Below are 23,449 nucleotides of genomic sequence, written 5' to 3'. Positions count from 1 at the left end.
CGTCTGACTTACTCATGATAGACTCCTTCACAATAGACTTGTTCATGTCATCAAAACACACATATACACACTTTACTCATTCAAGCATATTAACCACTAACTTCAAAGATCATATCCATTTTTCGTACGAATCATTCATGCAAGTTCATCAAACATGCATTTCTCACAGAATGATCACATCATACATTTTTAGCTTATTTTTATAGATGGTTCTAACATGCATAATACATTTTAAAGAGTTGGCATAGAAACTCACCTGACTTGTATCTTTAGCAACTCTAAACACCAAGTCTCTACTTCTATTGAGTAGATCGGTAGCCCCTAATTGATAGAACTTGGGACTCATCAAGATTAGAAATATCTAAATGAGACTTTACAGTACTTATTTTACCCAACTAAACCGAGCTGCTCCTTAACAGCTTAGTATGTAAGGCTGTAGATATTACCTTAATAAGGGGTATCTTAGAGCCTAGATTTATATCTTCAACTCAGCTTCAAGGGTGGTATGAATTCTCGCCATTTCTCCCCTTTTTATAAACAGAGGTTACTTCTTGAAAAAGAAGGATAAAGGTCCCCAATTTCTTACCTGGGGTACCTTGATATTTTACCTTTGTCCTTATGGATATTTGACGCACATCCCAGTCATTGCAATCCACATGATAAATGCTTAACAACTGTAAAGAGACATGTACTGGTACACATATTTACATAGTACCTTTAGGCCTTAATCTTTCCTCTATCCTTAGTCATTATATTAGAGCGTAGCTGGTATCTTAACTAATCACAGTTGGTGCGTCATGCCTTCTTGGCAACGACCCTATTATTCGAGTTTTCTTAATACCTTACTAGATTTCTTTTTCCTAATGATTTATTCCTTTCTAAGGCAGTTTCTTACCTTAGTGCAATATTGGTTACGAACCCACTTAACATGCCAAGAACATTAGTGGGGTGGACAACACTTCACCCTTTTAAAGTAACATTTAGTTTACTTATTAAGTTCAGAGTTCACCTAATTATCGAGCGTTGCTTTAATTTTAAGGAAATCTTGTTCAAACATCGTGGTCTCAGACTTAGCTTAGAGGAGCACATCGCCTTTCTTCTAGTCCTATTATCTCAATAAAAGGAAGAGAGGAGATATTTTCTCTTTAACTTATCTTAAACACTTAACTCAACCTAAGTCTTTATTAAACCTTGTTAAACACATCAGTCATTGGATGGTTTTATCCAAATCTACAATTTCCAACAAAACTAATCGAGTACCTACCATTAGTCCTTAGCTATCTCAGTTCTCGTTTGGTTGGTTCTTAACTGTTGTTCCTTCCATCTTGACTAGCTCAAAGCCAATCTTATAGGATACTCTACACTACTGATGTAAACTCGTATCTTAAAGATCGTTTCCCTTATTTATGACGGAGTCTACTCGCTCTATGTGACATCAAATCTTTTGGGTGAATTCTTCCTAACCCGACACATTTTTTGATCAATATGTGCCAACCTAGTGCTTGCCAACATCAAGGCATCACAGGTGTGCTCAAAGGGTTCTTATGCTTAGTCTAGTTCAAACACTATGCCTATTCGAAACTTATCTCATCTACCTTATTTATCTAAATAGTATCCAGACACAAAGGTTGAGTCAGGTGCGGTGTCACAGGAATCTTTGCAAGTAAGGAGGTGGTGGAGCTTTAACCTTAACTAGACAACTTTTTGGAGGTAGTATTGGTTATGCATTCACTATTGGTGTTTATTCTTTAGGACTACTCTGCTACAGTTGTGCTTCAATAGGGATCACAAGAACATGATTCTGCACTGTGGAAGATTCAAATTCTAGTTGATCTTCCTTCTGATTGTGGACAACCACAAGCTTATCTTTAACTTCAAAAACTGTTGATTCCAAAACCTTTCTGCTCCTCAAAGTAACAGATTTACACTACTCTTTGCCCATACTTTAGAGATTTTCTGTATTACTTGGCAAAGCACCATGAGGTCTATTTTTTAGTTCGTTGGCTAATTGTCCTATTTGGTTCTCTAGATTCCTTACAGTCACATCGTTCTTAGCCATATATGCTTTTAATAGGTTCTCTAAACTATTTGAAGACTCGACTGGTTGAGGTTTTTGCATCTATTGAGAAAAATCTAGCAAATAATTTAAACATGAGGGCATATAAGAATTACCTAGACCAGCTCATTGATAACTCCAAGAGAAATTGGAATGATTTCTCCATGAAGGATTATGATGATTTGATTATGGACCTGGACCATTCCTATTTTGATAATGGTTTCCGACATAGTAGATAGATTTTGGGTTTGATGGACAATCTTCAAATGTATGACCATCTCCACAGTATACACACACGATGTTCTCAAACTGACTTGGTTGTTGACCTGTCATGTTAGTGTTGCAACCATTAATAGTAATACTTTTAAGCATGAAAATTATAGTAGATACCTGAGCTGCTAAAGACATAAGAGTGTCAACTTCATGAACTTTTTCCACTCTTCTTCCTGTGGTTGACCGATTGGTTGGCCACCAGTAGTTATTACTTGAAATTCTTTCAAGAATTTCATACGCTTCATTGTATGACTTTGAAATAAGAGCTCCTTAGCTGAAGCATCTACCACCATTCTTGTGTGAGCATTGAGACCATTATAAAAAGTCTCCAATTTGATACAAAGAGGAATACCATGATGAGGGAATTTTCTTAATAATTTCTTAAATCATTCACATGCCTCATAGAAGGACACATCATCAGATTGCTGAACCATAATAATTTTATTTCTAAGCTTAACATTCTTACTTGGTGAAAATACTTCATCAGAAAAGATTCTGGCAATTCTTTTTATGTGGATAAAGAATAGGGCGATAAGGAAGTCAACCATGCTCGTTCACAATCTCGCAATGAATATGGGAAAAGCTTCAATCTTAAGGCATCTCCAGATGCTCCAGGTAACTTGAAAGATTCGTTTGCTTACATAAATAAGTGAAGGTGCAAATGCGGATCTTCAACAAGCATCCCATTGAATTGTCCCATTATTTGCAACATCTTGAACATGACTAGTTTTAACTCGATCTGAAGGGCCTCAATCTTGGGTCTTATAATCCCTGTATTGAGTTCAATGGATAAGGGCATAACATACTGTTGAATAGCTCGATCTCTATCATCAGCAATAAGGATTGGATTCTGAGTACTACAGACTGCATCTTCTCTTGGATTTTGATTCTTCTCTTCGACTTGTCTTTAGACTAATCGTTACCTTCTTCTTTACCTAAAAGTGTGTTCAATTTTTGGGTAATTGGCAATAGATCAATCATTCAGTCTATGTTCATAAACCCTGAAAATCACAAAAATAATAAAGTTAAAATTGATAGAAACAAAAATAAAAATAAACCAAACTGAAAAACAATTATCTTCACAAATAATGACAAAATACAGTCCTCAACCATGGCACCAAAAACTTGTGTCATGTAATTACGTGCAAGTGTACATGGTTGTACAAGTAATAAGTAGTAAGCAAAGAGTTATCATCTTCATAGGGACTGTTGTGTAAATTAATTGCAAAGTTAATTATAAAATAATTTGGTAGAAAATAAGTAAAGAAAAATATTGTTGATGAGAGTCAAAAATAATGTTGAGGATGTAGTCAAATTTCAAATACCCACAAAATAAAACAACATACCTTGTAGAAAAATAATCACAACAGAAAGATTAAACATAAGATTTAATAAAACATAACATGAATAGGCTAGAACGAGTACTTCACTTAACAAGAGTTTATGGGCAATCATAAAAGGGATACCATGAAGGATCGAAACAATATGAAAATTCATTAAACCAAATTTTAATTAAAGAATAGGCTTTTCTCAAAGTCCTAATATGTCCCTAAGTTATTTTACATATGTCTATGTCAAAACTAACCTAGAAATCACCCTTTCAGGCATTTATATAGTTTATGCATACAAAATTGTCTTTCGATATCAACATGATATGCGCCATTTAGGTCTTTTATATATTAACTATTAACTATTACCTCTTCTTAGATTAAACAGTTAATTCATTAACCTACAAATGTTGGTCATACATTTACAAGTATTAACATGAATCAAACCTAAATCAATGAAATAATCATTTTCACAAAATGTTCACAATACAAAAACCAATTAACTCAAATCATGATTCATACTTATTCTGAATAAACAAAATTAAGTCATGTAATATTAAATTTAAAACATAAAGATGAGATGCAAACTTGTCTTTCAATACAAAAAACATCAATTAATAATAAAGATAGAGGAAAAAAGAGTAGTTGAAGGGAGTTATCCAATGCCAATTCACAATAAGAAGAGAAAACAATTGAACTACAGCGGGTTATCTGCAACTGCTCCTTACGGCTTCCCATGGTGGCTCTCCTTCTTGTCTTTGCATTAAATCATCAAAATACTCTCAAGTTTCTCTCTTTGACTGGTCTCATTTTCAACAAGTGAATTGCCTTATTTTGTCGCAAACAAATGTTTAAATAAGCCATGAGAAAGACAATAACACTCAAAAGATTTTTCTCTAAAAACTGGTACATTTTTTAATGAAGTGAAAGCCACATTTTATAGCCTTTAAGTCCCAACATCCCTTTCTATTTTTAACAAGGGAATCCTTGATTTTCTCCCCCATAGGTGTTGACCCTTGATATGTGGACGAGTGGGTGATTTTTTGTTAATTTTAGCAAAAAGAGTTCCTTCTTTTTCTCCTTGTATGGTCGCCCATTGAATGGTAAGAAAAGGGTTGTTTTAACTGTAATTTTTTGTAGAGGAGTGGACGGTTTGAGGCTTGAATCAAGGGGAATGGTTGTTAATTTTTATTTGATAGAGATTGAGGTCAAATCTACTATTTTTGGGAGATGAGTGGTTAGTTATGGACTGCTAATTTTAGCAGTGGATGTTGTCATTTTTAGTTCATGGAAAAGTGGGTAAGTGGAACGATTTTGGGCCTCCAATTAGACAATACTAGACCTTCATGTAATTGAATCTAGAACGAAGTCATTTTGAAGCCCACATGACTGCATGTTGGATCTTCCAACCTGTACCTGTTTAAGACCCAAATACAACCAAATTTTTGTCATCCTTTTCCTTAGCCCAATTAGTCCAAAAAAAATAACAATATTACATGTGTTTAACATAAATTTCACAAACTGAACACATTCCCATGGAGATTATAAAATATCGTGAAATTAAGTGAAAAACCATAGAAAGTATTATTTATTTACTCATAATTAGCATAAAATGTACATAAAATACTGTTGAAATATCTATATATTTTAGAGTTTATGTTGGTCATAAATTCAGCATCCTACACACTCAATTACACAAATCAAAACTACCTAAGACCTGTGTCGGCCTAATAGGTCACTAACACTCAAAATTGTGTAAAAACACTTATTTTATTAATATTTAATACTAAACTACTAAGTACCAAAAATACAATAATTAATACTAAAATAGCTAGAAAACAAGCTCATTAAATGCCGAAGCGTATCTAGACTACTAGTACAATTTGAGGTAGGTCACCAACGCACCAGCTTTCAATTCCTTATCTATTTGAATCAATAAAATAAATTGACAGATTATTTACCTTAGTGGCCTTATCCTCAATGCCCATCGCACAGAAGTATTGTTCTACCCCCGAGAGAAAGTTGTCCTCATCCCTTACAGACCTCGTCCCCTTAAACTCTTTCAATTTAGGAACATCCATTTTATGTTGCTTAGTAATCGAAGCCAACATTCTGTTACACAAATCAGCCCTATAGATAGTAAGCTCCTCCATAAGCTCCACAATCTATTCTTTCAAAGTCATTACCATGGCTTAGAAAGCATTATTCTTCTTTATTTGATCACCCATAGCGGCATTAAGGGCCCCTTTCATCACATCCAAATTGGAACTGAGAGCCTCTTATACATATTCCTTGAATTGCTCTTTCAATGAGTCCAGCTCATTAATGTGTCCCTCTACTACCTCGAGTGTTTCCTTCACACCACCCATGGATTCCTCAAGATTGACCACTTGACTTTTCAAAGACAACAACATATTCCTTGATCTACTAGTTTTCTTATCCCTCCTATGAGTCTACCTAGGGTCAATCTACTCATCTACTCTTTTTGTCATCTCAATCGATGCCTTACTATTCATGCCTCATACATGCATCGAACAGATAAAAATGTATACAAAGACTAAACGTGTGATGTATTGTAAGTGTAACAGATCGAGTTGTAATATTTATATAAAGTGTACAATGGAACACCGTATGGAGTATTCCAAGGATCGAACCTACATAAAATCAATGATAAAATCAAATTCAAAGCAACAAACATGCAAATAGGAAGTCTAAATAGCTATCTAATAACCTATAGTACGAAAAAACATAAATTGAAGGATTTAAGCTAAACTTATATCTAAGGACCTAATTGTAAAGATTTCAAAATTTATAATAGAATAATCAAAGACAAAATGGTAACTAGTTAATTTCCATGTTGAAAATTAACTCTCGAATTAAGGAATTTAATAGAATAATTTTGTAATTGAATTAATTAATACCTCCCGCTCTATAATTTACCCAATTAGTAATTTAGTCTAATTTATCTCTAGATCTAACTTAAACTAAATGGGGACAATTGAAATTTTATATGATAATGTCTCTTTTGGTCTCACTTATCTATATTTTCACCTAGAGTTGTCAATTCCAAGTTTTTCTTTCTATTCAATTTAGTCTAGATTATTTAATTTAGTTTCTAATCCTTAAGATAATTATTCAACAGTCAATTAACCAACCATCCAAGAAATTTGGTTCATGCTCATCATAATCAACCAATGCCTGATCAATCTCATGTTAATTCAAGCAATTACATAATACAAAAATTAAAAGGGTTTAGAAATTTCTCAAATTTTGTTTCATTAAAGTGCTTGATTTGATTATTGTGATGGAGTGAAAATGTAAGATTCCTCATTATGATTATCTGATTGCAAACTTTATATAAAAACTTACTGAAATCTATTAAAATTGAAAGAACGAGCTCAAAGTTACAAAAAGGGTTCTTATACTGTTGAGTTAGAAAGGAAGAAAGTTGCAGAAAAATTACAGAAAAAAATTGCAGCAGCCCAAAACTAGATTTAACCTAAAAATCTAAAAACTAAAATAAAAGTCCTTAAAATTTGTTATAAAAGTGTTGTTTATTATGCTTCTAATGTTGACCTAAAATAGACAAGATTGCCCCCTTTTTAAACACTAAAATAGATTGTTTTGACTGAAGAAAGACTTTATAGAATTCAACCCATTGAACCATGATCTTACGACACCCAGACATTGGTTTCGTGACTTTGTCAACAGAATCCTCCCAAATCTGCCTGGCAGCATTGGTGTTGCAACTTTGGTTCTAATCTCGCGACCTTGGCTCCTTAAATAGTTGGGGTCCTTCAAAATTGGTGACTATTCTCAATGTTTCAACTTCAACAGCACAATGTCTTAACCTTGACATTCATTGTCGTGACACCTAGACATTGGTGCCATGCCTTTGTCATCAGTTCACCTATAGTGTTGTTAGTTCTTAAAATTCAACTCCCAAGGTGATGGATAACTTTAGTGTCGCGATATTAATTTCAACATCAAGGTTTCTTCATGTTTTGGCCTCATTCACATCCTGCACAAGCTAAAATTAATTATTAAACCTCAAAAGGTAATATTTTACCATTTTGGTCACAAAACACACTAAAATGCTAATAAATATTAAAAACCACAAAATAAATTCATAAAATGCTTAAAGTGTCAAAAAAGACTTAATTTACCATATCAAATTATGACAGATCACTTATAGAACAATGGCTCTGATACCAACTGCCTTGGGGCTAGAACTCAAGTCTCGTAAATTATTTGCTTTAAATTTTCCGAAGTCAGCCTAACTCTCGAAAGATGAGAATTCTCAATTGAAATTCTCTAAGGCACTGAAATAAAGCGAAAGCAAACTTGAAAGGAAAAAAAGTCACAAACGAACAAAAAAGCCACAAGAAAAGCAACATACACCAAGTTTTAAGTGAATCTTTCAAATGCATTGTATTACTCAATAATGAAGTGAAATGATTACAAATGAATGGTTATCGCTCTATTTATAGTTGAGCTCCCCATGATCCAACAGTCTAGTTTAAAATACATCAATGGTTGATATTAAAGGCAATCTACAAGGTTGAGATTCTTAAGGGATTTACAAGATTCCCTAAAATTACAAAATCTTATAAGATTACAAGATATTCACCTTGGTAAAATAAAAATTACTGTAGTCTTTACATATTCACCAGGCTTAGTAGATAGGCCATTAATCTTTCTAAATAATGGCCCAGTCCTGTTAGGCCAAATGACCCCAAGTTAACAAGATGGATCATCAAAGTTTGTATTGATCTCAGGTTCCCTTACGCAGCCCATGACACATGTTCATATCGTCAAAACTAATAAAAGGGTAAGGCTATCATTTTAAAATCTCTAGACATATTTTCGACATGAAGCAACTCACTTAATATTATTATAGTTTAAAAAGAAAATTATAAAATTAATATCACCAACATTTATATTTTTATTGTCATTATTATATTTTCATAATTCGAATGCTTGATCATGAATGTCATTCTTATCATCTTTGCTTTAAAATTAAATCTTCACGTTTCAATATTAATTAATCTTACATAAAATTACTTCAGTTAGCTAGCTTGAGATTTATGTCATTGTTTCCATATTAGTTTCAATTGCCGAACGTCCCATTGTCCCACATCTATTGGGTTAAAATATATTATAAACTTTAGGAAGACTACAATTTGTGACAAGAAATTTTGATCATCAAAAGTACATGCAATAAAAATGAATTTGATGAATGTATATGTATATGTACATGCAATTTTATTCAAATATCGCCTTTGGAAAAAATTGGAAAATGGCAAAGGTAATGAAAAACAGCTCATTTTTTCAGATTGGTTGGTGACGGAGCAAAAACACTTTATAGGATTTAACGTTGGTCATCACTCTTTTCTTCTTTTCTTGTCATGCTTCCTCCTTTATCGGTTGCCTCTTTTTTCGGCTTGGGAGGGTTGTGTTGCTCGAAAAAAATAATCACTTAAGGCTTTTTTTCCTTTGGTTCCTCCGTTGAGGTAGGCTTTCTTAAGTTGGTGATCAGGGGCACATTTAGGGGGAGAAGGTAAGCAAGGGTCTTGACCCCCCAAAAATGAAAATTAGCTATTTTAATCCCCTCATAAATAATGAATTATAAAGTAATATATAATAAAATTACACTTTGGTCCCCAAAAATGAAAAAAAATCTTTTTAATCCCTTAAAAATGATAAAATTATAAATGAAAAAATAAAAAAAATTTATGTTTTGACCTCTCAAAATTTTATAATTAATTTTCAATCCCTCTTAAAAATTTCTAGATTTACCCCTTTTAATGATGGCTCATGTTTTCTCAAGTCATTGGTTATTAAGTGTTCTCGAGTCTATTGTGTCTCTGATGCTCTAGTCTGAGACAACTAGTTTTGTCTATATTTAATCTAGAGGTTTTAACATTTTACAATGCTTCACTAGTTTTCAGGAAGAACAAAATAATTGATGTCGAATTCAATGCACTAATTTATTTGATTCATATTAGTGGGTGAGCATTTTACAGTGTGACTTTTTTTTTGTAAACTAACTAAAATAAAACGAAAGGTTACATAAGATTAACCGTAAATTGCCTCCAGTGTTTTATTTTTTTAAAATTCTTGAATAATCATTGAAGGATAGTCAAAGAGATTCAACCCATCATCATTCTTGAACGCCAATTTTTCTATTGCATGCACAATCTTTTGGATTCCCACGGCACGTATCTCAAGAGCCACTTCTTTTCATTTAATAGAATCTGTTGAATTCATCTGACCAAGATAGCATGTGATCCTTCCAATTTGCTGTAGATAATAGATTCAATAACCTCAAGACTATTAGATTGAATGACGACCTCATCATATCCTTTTCTTTGAAGTTAGAGTGAGCCATCCAATATATCCCATAGTTCTGCAGTAAAGACTAGACACTTCCCTAAGAATTTATTATAGTCCAAGATCCACTTTCCTTTTCCATTGCGTATTACTCCACCTACAGCAAAGAAACCAAATACAATTTGTACAACACCATCAATATTTAAGAAAACACACATGCCTGAATTTGATGCTTTAAGAGAGAACTACGACTCCTTCACCAAGTCATCTTTGGGCACTGATGAATATTGTTTCGCCCAACTATAGGAAACCTTTATAATTTCATCAGGGTCTGTTGTTTTACCTTAGAAAATGAACAAATATTGATTTTTCTAAATACACTAAAGTGTTAACCCAAAGAAACATGCCCAAGCTGAGTCTCTCATGTTATGATTGGACTTCTGTTATAGGTTTGACAAAATGAATTCCAAAGTATTTCCATAGATGAATCGCGACATTCAATTTGAAGGGATGATCTGGTTCCAAATATCCTTCGTATGTGATGTGATCCGGCTCAATAATGTTAAGTCAAGTCACTTGTTTGCCCGATTGTCGATGAGAAGATCCGTTCGAAGTGGTTTCAAAAAAAAAGGAAAGTTTGGTTAAGTCATAGAAGAAGTAGGCAAGAGGGGTTCAAGAAGAACTTGGTTTGTTGGTGGATAGGTTCGGTTTTAACAAAGAAGTAGTTTTAAGTTGAAAATTAAAATGGAATGGAAAATACGAACTCAAGCGTCAAGAAAGATTCAATACTATATGAAGTATTGCCCCAGTTCTTATATGTCTTAAGGGGGAATAAAATGGGAAGTCGATATGGACCTTGACCCATTACCTATGTAGAGGTAAGAACCAAAGGTATAATGAGATGGATGAATGCCACACCGAGAGGGTGATAAGTTCAAAGAGTCAGGTTGACACCACTAGCAAGCTAGATAAGTCAGAATGAGACTCAAACGAAAAGAGAGGAGGTAACCTCACAATCAAGTTTAATATTCAAATTCTGTAACCTTTTACAATAAACAAATAAACTATTTATAAGCTACTTGGGTTAGCCGAATGGTCAAAAGATACAAGACTTAAGTATTAAGAAATTCGGCTATAAATTAAGTACATGAACTTCCCTAGTGACTATGTCTATTTTCGGCTGTAGAGAAGATTCAATGGACAGCTTTAGAGCTTAGAAAATGAACTTGGAACTTGGTGAATGCATGGGAGGCCAATGGACATGTCTAGGTTCGTCCTTGGTGTGAATGTCCCCTCCAATAGATGCTTCTTGGCTAAATAATCAAATAAGAAACCAATAGCCAGCACACAATGCATGTAGGTAAGCATTCATGAACTCTCCCATTCGATGTAGCTAAATATGCATGCACCTTCCAATTCGTTGCACCATATTGTTCACGTAGGTATATTTGGCTCCAATTCATGAATGTGGCTAAGAATTAATGTAGATGCTGCTCCTTGGTCGAATAGTTACTTTGGAAAGCTATGGGACAACCGCCGTTCATTGTAGGTGGTCATTCATGTATCCGTCCGTACTTTGAATCCAACCATGTATGAACCTCCCTCCAAATGAACCTAGCTATACATGCACCAGGCCATAAATGAAATTCCACATGCGGTTGTACCTACATAAATAATAAACACATCAAACATATAATAAATAAAACTCATAATTAATTAACTTAACTAGTGATTAATTCAACTAGCTCAAAAATGACAATTAACGTATCAAGCTGATTTAAGCTAGTAGATTCGGTCATGAGCTGTAGTAAAATGATTAAAATAAAACTAATGATTAATTATTGAAAAGTATAAAAAGAAATGAGCTGAATGTAAGTTCAAATGAGCTCAACGAGCTGCATTAAGTTCCAATGAGCTGATTGGAGCTAACAGCAAATTGAGGAGCTGGAAATGGGCTAAGGTTAGCTCGCACGAGAATGTATGGACTTGTTGGAAAGTTGAGCACAACTCCTTCTTCGTCTTTGAGTTGATTCTCACTCCAAAATTTAATGAGTAAAGCCGAAACAGCTTCTTAGAAGAGCTTAGCTCGAGCTCTAGTCATGGGCCCTTTTGGAAGCTCAATTGGTGCTTGGCTAGTCTTCGGTAAGCTCCCTATCATGCTTATATCAGTATGTGGGCAATCCCTTAGTACATGTAAACCATCCTCATCACCATGGCCACACAGGAAGAATGATTTGTCTTGTCCAATCCCCTTCCACACCCTTTCATAATTGGATAAAAGTCTCTGTTTTAAAACCAACCAAATAAACTACCTTACTCTCTAAGGTCTTGGGGTTTTCCATATGGTGTTCCAGATCCCATCCCTTGGGTTCCAAGACTCATCCCTAAGCATCTGATAAGCACTTTTAACAAAAAAAAGACTTCTAACGTGGTATGATACTAGGATAGAAAGTCTGGGCTAACTAATTCCATAAAGGGTAGAATACTAATGATACATCGGACAATGTCCTTTGGTAACCAAACCCAAAAAATTTCAAGGTTCCATATGCCATTTCCATTTATCATCTCATGCATTTTACAATCAGGGTTAATGTTCGTATTTCCTGGAACATGTCTACTCAAAGGACCCATGTTAGGAATCCAAACATCATCCTAACAGTCAACAATATGCCCATTACCTATTGACCAGATTATGTTATCACACATCAAAGGCCATACTTTAGCAATGGATTTTCGCATAAGGAACTTTTACTTCTGTTTATCCAAATCGGAATGTCTTCTTTTATTCTATTCTTTACTTTGAAAACCTGCACCCATAAGGCGTCAGTCTTAGTGAAAACATTGTAACTTAGTTTCATCATGAAGGCTTTGTTTTGATCACAAAAACGACGAATTCCAATACCTCCACAATATTTAGGTTGACAAATTTTGTTCCACCTAACTAAAGCCATTTCCTTTTACCTTTCGATGCACCCCAAATAAATTGTCTTGCCATTTCTTCAATTGAATCACAAATACCTTTCGGAACCATCATAGACTGCATAAGATAGCTTAGAATAAAAAGCAGAACTGATTGTGCTAAAGTGACCCTCCCCGTAAAAGAGAGTTTTTTAGGATCCCAACTAAAGAGTCAATTTTGGACTCTTTCCACCAAGAAATCCTGAGTACTCTTACTCTTTGGTGAAGAAAGGGAACCCCCAAATATTTTCCCAATCTCACCTCGTAAATCTTCCTTGACACTTGCGAAGTAAAAGATGTTGGTTTTCCTAGCATTGACATTATGGCTCGAATGTTCACAAAAATTACCCAAAAAGCCTTTAAGAAGACCACAATGCTTCAAATTCGCTTTGCTGAAAATCACTAAATCATTTGCGAAGAATAATTCTAATAGATCAGGACCTCTACGCGATAACCAAATAGGGTTCTGCTCTCCTAATGAGATAATCGAATGAAAACGGTGCCCCAACCACTCTATAAATAAGACAAATAGATATAAAAGATAAGGGACATCCTTGACGAATACCCCTAACAGCCTTGAATTTGGAAGTTGGGGCACCATTCTACAAAACCTGCAAGGTAGATGATGAAATAGCATTCATAATAACATGTGTTAAAAAAAATAGGAATACCTTCTACCTTGAGTAATGCTTTTATGAAATCCCAACGAACTCTATCCTAGGCTTTCTTCAAGTCAATCTTGACGACTATCAATTGGGGAGTCTTCTTGGTTTTCATGGAATGCAATACTTCTTGTGCAATGTTCACGTTATCAATAATACTTCTCCCTACTATAAATCTCGTTTGTTCTTGACTTATAATCTTTAGAAAAATACTCCTGAATTGGTTTCCAATAACCTTCATAACCAATTTATAATGCACCGAACAAATGCTAATGGGTTTGAACTGCGTGAGATGTTCATGATTAGGAATTTTGGGAATTAAGACAAAAATGGTATTGTTGAGCTCTGATTTTATAGTACCTCTTTCAAAGATCTTCCTAACCCAATTGCAAATGGCTCCACCTATATTATCCTATTAGTTCTGAAAAAACAAGGCTTGGAAACCATCACTTTCGAGCGTTTCAATGGTGCCGTGTTGAAGAGAGTAGTCTTGAATTCTTCATTCATGACATTCCTTTCAAGAAAATCAATATCTATATAACCAAGTTGCGAGAAAGCACTTACAGGCAGATTACCTATTAGGCCTGTTGCTTCTCCATAAAGATTCTAGAAGAAATCGACTGCATCTGATTTAAGGGCTTCAGGATCAAGAATCCATTCCCCATTAGAATTACACAAAGATGTTATTCTATTAAAATTTCTCCTCTAAACACACGCCTGTGAAAGTACTTAGTGTTTCGGTCCCCCAACTTCAACCACTCACATTGTGACTTTTGCCTCCAGAGCATCTCATGATGAAGGGTATTTTCTAGTTCCTTTCGAACCTCCAATTCACTTTGGACTAGAGAATTAGATCTAGAAACATCCATAGAATGTTGTATTTTTGATAAATTATGAAACAATTGCCTTTTATGGTTATTAATATGACTATAAATGCACTTGTTCCAATATTTGAGCTTATTAGTAAAACCAACAACCATGGTATTCATATTCCCATCAAAATTCCAATTATCCCTTACGAATTCTAAAAAATTTGGATGTTGTAACCACCTTTCTAAAAATAAAAAAAAGGTCTTCCTTTTTTAAAAGAGGGCTCCTACTGTAACTTTAGGAGCAGTGGCCAATAATCCAATTTAATTCTTGGGAGGTGAGTAACAAAACAGTTGGGAAAGGTCTCCACCCAAGCTTCATTCTCTAGTGCCTGATCTAGCCTCTCAAAAGGTTACATTGATGCCAAGTGAAAGGGGGTCCTCTAAATCCCATGTCATAGAGTTTGCCTTTATCTATAAAATCACCAAAAAAAGAAAAGAACATTTTCGTCCTCTCATATGACCGCCTTTTTTATCATTCGAAGAGAGAATGGCGTTAAAATCTCCAATGGCCAACCATGTAGAATGCCTAAGCGGGATAAACAGACTCAGATCCCTCCAAATAAATTTCTTTTTTTGTCCATCGAGACTTCCATGCACAAAAGCAATAAAGATCAAATGTGGTTGGATAATGGAGCAAATGTGAACTAGGATGAATTGAGGATGATTTTTAATCACTTTCAAATCGATAGATTCTCTCAATCCTAACCAAATACCACTCGAAAAGCCAACCGCTTCCACTCGATGAGATTTTGCCAAATCCAAACTAGCAATGATAGCGTTGGCTTTAACCCTACTAACTTTTAGCTCAAGAAGACTGACTATGTCCGATTGATATTGTTTACGGTACTCACGAAGTACTTGCGGGAATTTTACATTCGTACACCCTTGTACATTCCAAGATAAAATAGATAAATCCATATTAAAAAGAAAAGAAAAAAAAACTTATCTTACTATCGACCAGAGGCAACAATATCTGGCTTCTCCCCCTCTTTTACTGACATATCCATAGTAGATTGCCTGCTTAAATATGATGAAATGAGTTCCGCTGTTGTCTTCATCGATTTAGCGAAAGAAACACAAGAACTACCAGAGGCCTTGAATCGGTTACCCAAGCCCTTTAGATTTTATTTATTTTCCACCCTCCTTTTGAACTAAGAGTTTTGACTTCGCTCTCCTTAAATTTACTTAAAGGCAATTGATTTCTAGAAGTAGTTGAACTGCTCCCAACCGTCTTCCTAGAAAAATTATGTTGGGTGTTGTCCTTAAAGATTACGGCGATATGATTATTGGCATTCAAAATACCCTCATTCACTATTACATCTACCATGGTCGCTTCCTCAAAAGTTGGGTTGAAATGCAGTGAATGCTTTTTTTTAAATTGATTTGATTTTGAAAGAGCCATGTCCACACCACCTGTATAAAAATCAGCTAAAACAATAGAAGAAGATGACAAGGGAACGAGTTTACCTGAAACAAATGGTTGCTAGGCCTTCGCAACGTTGTCTAAAGACACACAGTCTTCTTCTGTGGGATCCATGCCACCTGAAATAGATGGCTGGTGGGCCTTCGCAACATTGTCCAAAGACATGCAGTCTTCTCTTGTGGGGTTTGATGAATTCATGCCAATTAAATCTTTGATACTCGAAACACTAAATGGCCCAATGTCGTAGCCCTTTCTCGTGACAAGCTTTGCTAATAGGTTAACCAAATGGTCCAGTCCAACAATGCACCTAGAATTCTTTTGGCGCTTTAACTGATTTTTGTATTTGGGCTTCCTAACCTATCCAAAATTAATATCCCCCACCCTCTGTTTCGTGTATTCTTTGCTTTCACCTACAACAACATGAAATTGTCTTGTTGAAGGGTTTTCAAAATTTTCAGTCAAAATCCCTTTCCCATGCCTTTTTAAAATTGGTGTAGATTCCTTTTCAATACTTTCTTCTATGATTTTAGCCTCTAGACTAGCCAAAGATTGAAATCATGATCCCATAGATTTTCCTTCTAGTCTGGACTTTCTAATTTTGTCATATTCCCGAAGAGTGCGTCTAGATCTTCTCTCTTCCAACATCCAAGGGCCAAAATCCATTTTTTGATTAATTCCGGTCATTGGGTCCATTACCTTTGATAAGCGAGAAGGGAGTGAAGTATAAGGACAAGACTCATTGTTGTGCCCATAACGTCCACAAAAGAAGCACATCACCAGTAGGCTTTCGTACTCTACTCTTTGAAGATTTCCATTGATTAGTACTTTTGAGATCAAAGGCTTACCGAGGTTTACATAAACTGCCATACACGCATATCGTACCCTTACTTTACTATCTATATTAAAGTCTAACTTAGGGCTAGTTTGGATGGGCGGTGTGTTTGCCTCCGGTGAGGTTAAAAACAGCGGTGGCGGTAAGGTTAGTTACTATAGCGGTGAGATTGGATACTGTAGCGGTGAGATTAGAAACAGTGGTGGAGTGTGTGTTTGGATTCAAACGCAGCTGTAGCGGTGAGGTGAGAATAAAAATGACTATTAATGACATCATATTAGAATTGATATATAATAGAAGTTTTTTAAATTATTTAAATTTGTTAAAATTATTAAAATATGTGAATTTATAAATTCATTTAATAAAATATTAAAATGTATCTTCCAATATTTTAATGACTTATATAATTAATTTAAATTATTTATTAGATAAAATGATAATTATTTTTAACTTTTATAGTTAAATATTTTTTATAACAATGTTAAATATTATTTTTAGAAATAGTAACATTATACTTGGATCAAATTTTAAAGTATCTAAACGGATAAATTTTAATAAAAAAATAGTAACATAAGACATAACAAGTTTCATTATTACTAGAAATTAGGTTATGATACAAAATGTTTTTACAAATATGGATTCATTAAACTAGTTGCAATGGTTTCCCTTAACATTGTGATTTCAAGGTCACTTTCTCTATTAGAAGAACTCGATTCACCTCTGTCAAACTGGCTTGGAAAGACTGGCATGTCGGGTATATTCTCAAATTCTCGAAAATCCTCATCATTTGACGAAGCATGTCTTCGAATGTAATTATGCAAAACCATTGTTGCAATAACTATTAAAACTAGTTCGCTTCTTTCTTTGTTTAATTCTCTCTTTTTTTTCTGATACTTTTTTTCTGATTATTTGAAATTCAATGTGATTTTAATATAGGAGCAAGGCGCTTTTCATTTATTCTTCTTTTTCGTTATATTTTGTGAATAATATTTGGTGAATATGTTTTGATCTCTGTTGTAATTTGTTAGATTTAATCATATTCGTTTTTTATGTAAAATTTTGTGGATTAATTAATGGAGTTTTTTATAAAAAGATATGTAGGCACGAATCTTTCCTAGCTTTGCTAAAAAAAGTATGAGGCATTGGTTATATTCAATTCCTCATATGTTGATAGATTGGTGGATTGTTATATTGAAATTGTATCAAATCCAGTGGTTCTATGTTCTACCTTCACGCTACTGAGTTTGCAGCAAATTTTTTGTTTGGTATCCTCATTGGATGCTCCAACTACTGAAAATTCGAGGTGGGAATGGTGTTTATGCTTTCAGTGGCATCATGTATGTCTTGTATGGGTTTGATTGTGTCTGATTCAAGTCTTATTTGTTCTATTGAATGCTTTATACTGACATTCATGTGTGTCTTATATGGTTCTCTTATATTATGATATTGCATGTGGTGATGTGGTTCCAGTGCAGTTAAAGCACACTAGTTCTTAACAGAGGAAAGCTGGGATACTTTTAAACATATTTTTTATACCAACATGCTTGAAGCGTCGAAGGTATTGGTATAAGTATTCATTTATTCTCTTGACATTGGATATCAAAAGATTATTGGGCACATTTGTGAGAGAACGAATATGCATTTCCTCTAATATTAACTTGCAGTTACTCTTGTTGCACTATCCTATCTCTTGTTCTTGTGGTATTTATGTTGGTTATGAATATAACTTAAGTGATTTTAGTCTAAAATTTGTATGTTCATCAGTTTTTTTGGGAGTTAATCAGACTCATGAAACTTTGGGCCAATGGTGTGTTGTGTTCATGTCATTCGGGGTGAAAGATATGGATTTGGGGGAAGATGTTGATGCTGTTGATGGTGGTTTGTAGTATGTGAGAAGAGCGATAACTAGTTTTCATTCAATTGTGGTATGTTTTATCCTTAAATAAGTCATCGCTTTGGCATTTAAGTTTCTGCTTTACATCATTGAGGAATGGATCGAGGCATATGGGGCGCTTTACTCCTCAAAACGATTTATAAGGCGAGTGTAAGTTCGAAATGACTAAATGCAAGTCTCAAAGAATTGGTAATTTTAAATACCCAGTTATGCAGGTTGTGAAACTCTGAGTGCGAAATTTATAGTTATAATCCAGACTCGATGCGATCCCTTTCGAAGAAATGATCAATGTAAGTGTGTATTATATTAATGCTTTAGTGAGTAGTCAGTGGGCCATAATTGTTCAGTAACTGTTGTGGAGTTATATTTTCAAATGGTCATTCAGTTTCTTCTTCTACAATAGAAAACTAAAGCGTGTAGTGAGTTTAAGCTTTTGCTGCTTAAGGTGGGTCTAATTGTGTTATGTGATATTTATAGTTATGTACAAGCTTCCATGATTATCTTTATGCCTCATTACCATATATTGTCTCTTGCAGTAACTTAGTGGTTGATGGTTTTGCTGCTGACTACTTGTCTTACGAGGAAGATGGTGAAATATTTGATAACATGGATATATGATCACTTGCATACTGCTTGTACAATGTGTCAATACCTTTTGACATCAGTCTGCACTTAGTTATGTTCTGTAGCATATTTTCTACTTTGCTGTGTATATGTCGTTTATTTTACCCAGACTCAGATTTGTTCTACCTGGATATGTTGTCTTTTAAGTGTTTTCTTACCCAGATCCATTCTTTCTAATAAAATCTCAAATTATGTTTCCTATTTTATTTAAATGGGTTCGGTTTTTATGTTATCCATTTCTCCTACTTTTTGAATTGATACTTCTTTCAGGAAAAGGAAGAAAAAAAATCCTTGCTTCCTGTTTGTTATATATAAAATCTCAATTTTGGAAGTAGTTGTGAAATTTGTTTGTTAAAAGGCCGTAGATAATATTCTACCTGCCTGTGGGGAAAGATGACAAATATTCTCCACAAATTACAAACAGTTATCTTTCCATAGGATTTAAGTAGTTTGGTTGGAAAGAAAAAAATAAATTCGCCTTTGAAATTATCTAATAGTGCTACCGGGTGGATACTTGTACACTAATCTCTGACAAGTATTTAGGAGTATTGGAATTTGAAAATTGCAGAGACTAGCTCAGCATCAGCCAACACAGTACCCAACATTGGAAGAACTAAGCATAGGAATGATCAAATTCAAGGCCTTTGATTTGGGTTGTCATCAGATTGCTCGTAGGGTCTGGAAGGACTATTACGCCAAGGTATTTGCATTTATGTATGTGTGTATATATATTTTTCAATAAGAAACCAATTAAAAAATTCAAGTATTAATCAATTGTTATCACCAGTTTAATAAGAAACATGTTAATGAATGGTTGGATGGTAAAAAGACTCAAAAGACAACAAAATTTTGCCCATATACATATTTGCTTGGTTGTATGCCAATATTTTTGCTGTAATTTTGTGATGAGAGAATTTTGTTATATTTTACAAAGCATAGGTCATCTTTTAACAGGTATGGATGAATTTGGTAACCTACCTATGTGATTGAAATCATTTTGGGATAGTTTTAGCATTTTTTATATTTTGATATATTTTAGAAATTATTAATAATCATTAATAATTTTATTTTTAATAACTTTCATAGCTTTTTTTTATTAAATTTTATTTTTTTTAATGATAATATTCCAAAATGAATTTATACATATAGTTGTTTAGTCATTTGTTCAAGTTAATTATGAATGTGCAAATTTTATTTTTTTAATGATAATATCTTCTTGCACCTAGTAGGTTGGATTGATGCTAAGAGGAATGGGATAAAATTCCTTTTATTAGGTGATGCAGGCCATGACTGTTTGATTTCTTTCTTCCCCAAAGTACCCAAATTCCCTTCGATAAAAGAAGGAATTATAAGATCATATATGTTTGTGATATATGGTATATGGTATATGGTACTAACCCCCTCACGATGAAGTTGTGTTAGGCATGAAGTCATATAGCAAACCTGCTAAACTTGTTCATATTACTACAAGCTTTTGTTGTTTCGTTTGTTTAGTTGTGCTTTGTTTTGTTTTTGATAGTTTTAGTTTTGAGGGTTTGAGACATGAATACTGACATTCTTTGGAGACATGAATATGGATGGTATTATTACTGATTTGTTTTTTTATTTTATCAGGTCTCTTTCATTAGATAATAATGTTTTAATTATGTTGATTTATATAGGTTAGAAGGGAGAAAATCAGTGAAAGAATGAAGTATCTGCAAGATTTAGTACCAGGATGTAACAAAATCACAGACAAAGCTGGTATGCTGAATGAAATCATCAATTATGTTCAATCTCTTCAACGGCAAGTAGAGGTAAAAAAATAATGGAGAAAGAACATATGGATTTGTGTTTAAAGGAAAAACAGAAACTACTTTCATACAATTCAAACACATATATAGAGTAGAAAAAGAAGGGTTTTCACTTACCAGATCAAAGTTGAGAACAAGATTGATAGGATGAGTAGAAAAATATAGCTTCTTTGAGAGTCTGCTCTGCTGTTACGGTGGAGTTTTGTTACTGTCAATTGAAGAGCAGGGTTTTTTGCATTTTGGGAATGAAATTAACTTAATTTTTAAGGATAAAATGGTAAAATAATAAATAAAAGTAAGGCTATTTTTGTCTGTTATAATGTCAACTGCTCAATTTAGCCTCCACTGCTGCTATTTTCTCCAGCTGAAAATCAGCTAATCAGTGTGGTTGAAAAGAAACCTCACTGCACTAACACCCTCAACCAAACAACACAGTAGTGAGTTTGGCACCATCTTTTCCTTCAAAACGTGCCTCACTGCCTCACTGCCTCAATCCAAAGGAGCCCTTAATCACTTTAGTGACCATTCCCCTAATCTCCCATAAAACATCATTTTTGTATAGGTAACTGGGAAGCCCTGGAAACCTAATCCAAGTAAGAATCGTGTTAGGATATGGTGATGCCGAATTGAAATCAACAGTCTAGGGTTGTACTATTAAATATTGCCCCAAAATAAGCCATGACCCTTGTGAAAGAATTGTTTTCATAATCGTTAGGACTTTGAAATTTAGTTAAGAAATAACCGTTTTCAATGTCCATCAATTGAAAAGTCTTAGAAGGTCTCCAGATTCCATATAATATATCTTGCAAAGCCACAAATCCGATGTTTCTTCCCAGTAACTTAAGAACCACTGAAGTGGACATTTCTTTAACAAGTAGTTGATGTTCTCTTTCCGAGAAATCAATAAAGGGAATACCATTAGCCACTGATTTCTTGACATCCCCTTCAATTAGTGAGAACCCTCCGTCGACAAAATGGTCTCCACCGACTTCATTCAACTCAAGAGAGCTTTTCCCCAATATCAAGTCCTTCCTAGACAGAGTTGGTGTTGGTGTTGAATCCACAACCATCACATCTTCTGGGCTAATCTCTAATTCCTTGAAACGGACCTTCTTAATGTTTGGATCATCAAGAGGGTTGTCTCCTTCACCATTCCTATCGTAGAGAGAATTTGAGTTTTCCATTTTCAAATACTTCAATATACCTAGCTTTCCTTTCATATTCTTTTACAAGTGCTTTTACAATGTGACTTTATATCCGGCATTTTTTAAGTCCAAATGTTTTTCTGATATGGTTTAACTTTCATACCATTTATATAAATTAGATTTATTTTTGAATGTGCAATAAAATTTGTTTCAAACAAAAAAACACACCTTTCTTTAACAATAGGAGGTAGTGTGTTTTATAATAATATAACTGCTAGTGTGGCTCATGTGCTCATGTCCCGGAACAGATGGTAAAGGCGAAGGATGGGATCATGCTTACGTAACATTTATTAAAAGAGCTTTTGTCAAACTGTGTTCATCCATTTGGGAGGGAAAAAAGGAAGGGTTTTAGTGGTAATTACGCGTACGAGTGTGGGTACATTTCAACATTTCGGTTAGTAAATTTCCTGATACAAGGAAATCAACCCTTAATAGCAAAATCAACTCTACTTTCTTCAACTCTTAATTAATTAGCCAAATGGGGTTACTCTTGACTTTACGCATTAACACTAAAAATCCTTTAAATTAAATATAATTAATTATGTGATTTTGTTAATGCTAAATGTTAAACACCACAATTTACCAGTTTTACAATAAAATTTGAATATTACCATCCAAATCCAAATTCAAAATAAATACGATTATTTACGGATATTTTAATTAAAAATATTAAATTTTTAATCATTTTTCTAATATTTAAAACCGTGAAATATAAATTCAAATTCGTTAAAATTATTTTACATTTATAAAGTTAAAATTATAAGCATTTTATAATTAATTTATTCAAATATTTGAATTTAAATCCACATCTATTATTCCAATAAACAATATGAATTCGATGAATATTTAAGATATAATCCACTTTTACGTTTTGCAACGAATAATAATTTTAAAAATTAAATTTGTAAAAATTAAATCGAATATCCGTGAATATGGAATTGGATTCCCAAACCTTACTAGCTACTAGATAGGCAGCTATCTCAAACTAGAGACAAGAGTTTCAAATGTAAAGTAGAAGCGGTCTATAATCTATTCAAAGTTTATGGTATCTTTCACTTTCACGTAATACCAAATTCCCTTCAAAAACACAAGTGGTGGTGTCGTACGTACATTTACGTTGTTTCTCCACGTAGAAAGATCAATTAAAAGAGACTTTGAGCCAATGCTTAATCTATCAATAAATTTTAAAAAAATAA

At 33.8% G+C, this 23,449-nt stretch overlaps 2 non-coding genes across 2 annotated transcripts; both read left to right on the top strand.

Moving 5' to 3' along the window:
* The first annotated feature begins 2,677 nt into the window (after window positions 1-2,677).
* On the top strand, window positions 2,678-2,784 carry LOC128042775 (small nucleolar RNA R71). The gene has a single exon (XR_008198286.1). It is a non-coding gene; the product is annotated as a small nucleolar RNA R71 (small nucleolar RNA).
* A 16,176-nt stretch (window positions 2,785-18,960) lies between these two features.
* Window positions 18,961-21,345, top strand: LOC105799904 (uncharacterized). Its single transcript, XR_008198102.1, has 3 exons — window positions 18,961-19,076; window positions 19,168-19,955; window positions 20,917-21,345. It is a non-coding gene; the product is annotated as an uncharacterized LOC105799904 (transcript).
* The last annotated feature ends 2,104 nt before the right edge of the window (window positions 21,346-23,449 follow it).

Source organism: Gossypium raimondii, chromosome 7, assembly GCF_025698545.1.
Source record: "Gossypium raimondii isolate GPD5lz chromosome 7, ASM2569854v1, whole genome shotgun sequence".
NCBI classification, from domain to species: domain Eukaryota; kingdom Viridiplantae; phylum Streptophyta; class Magnoliopsida; order Malvales; family Malvaceae; genus Gossypium; species Gossypium raimondii.
This window is presented reverse-complemented; position numbering and strand designations above follow the sequence as displayed.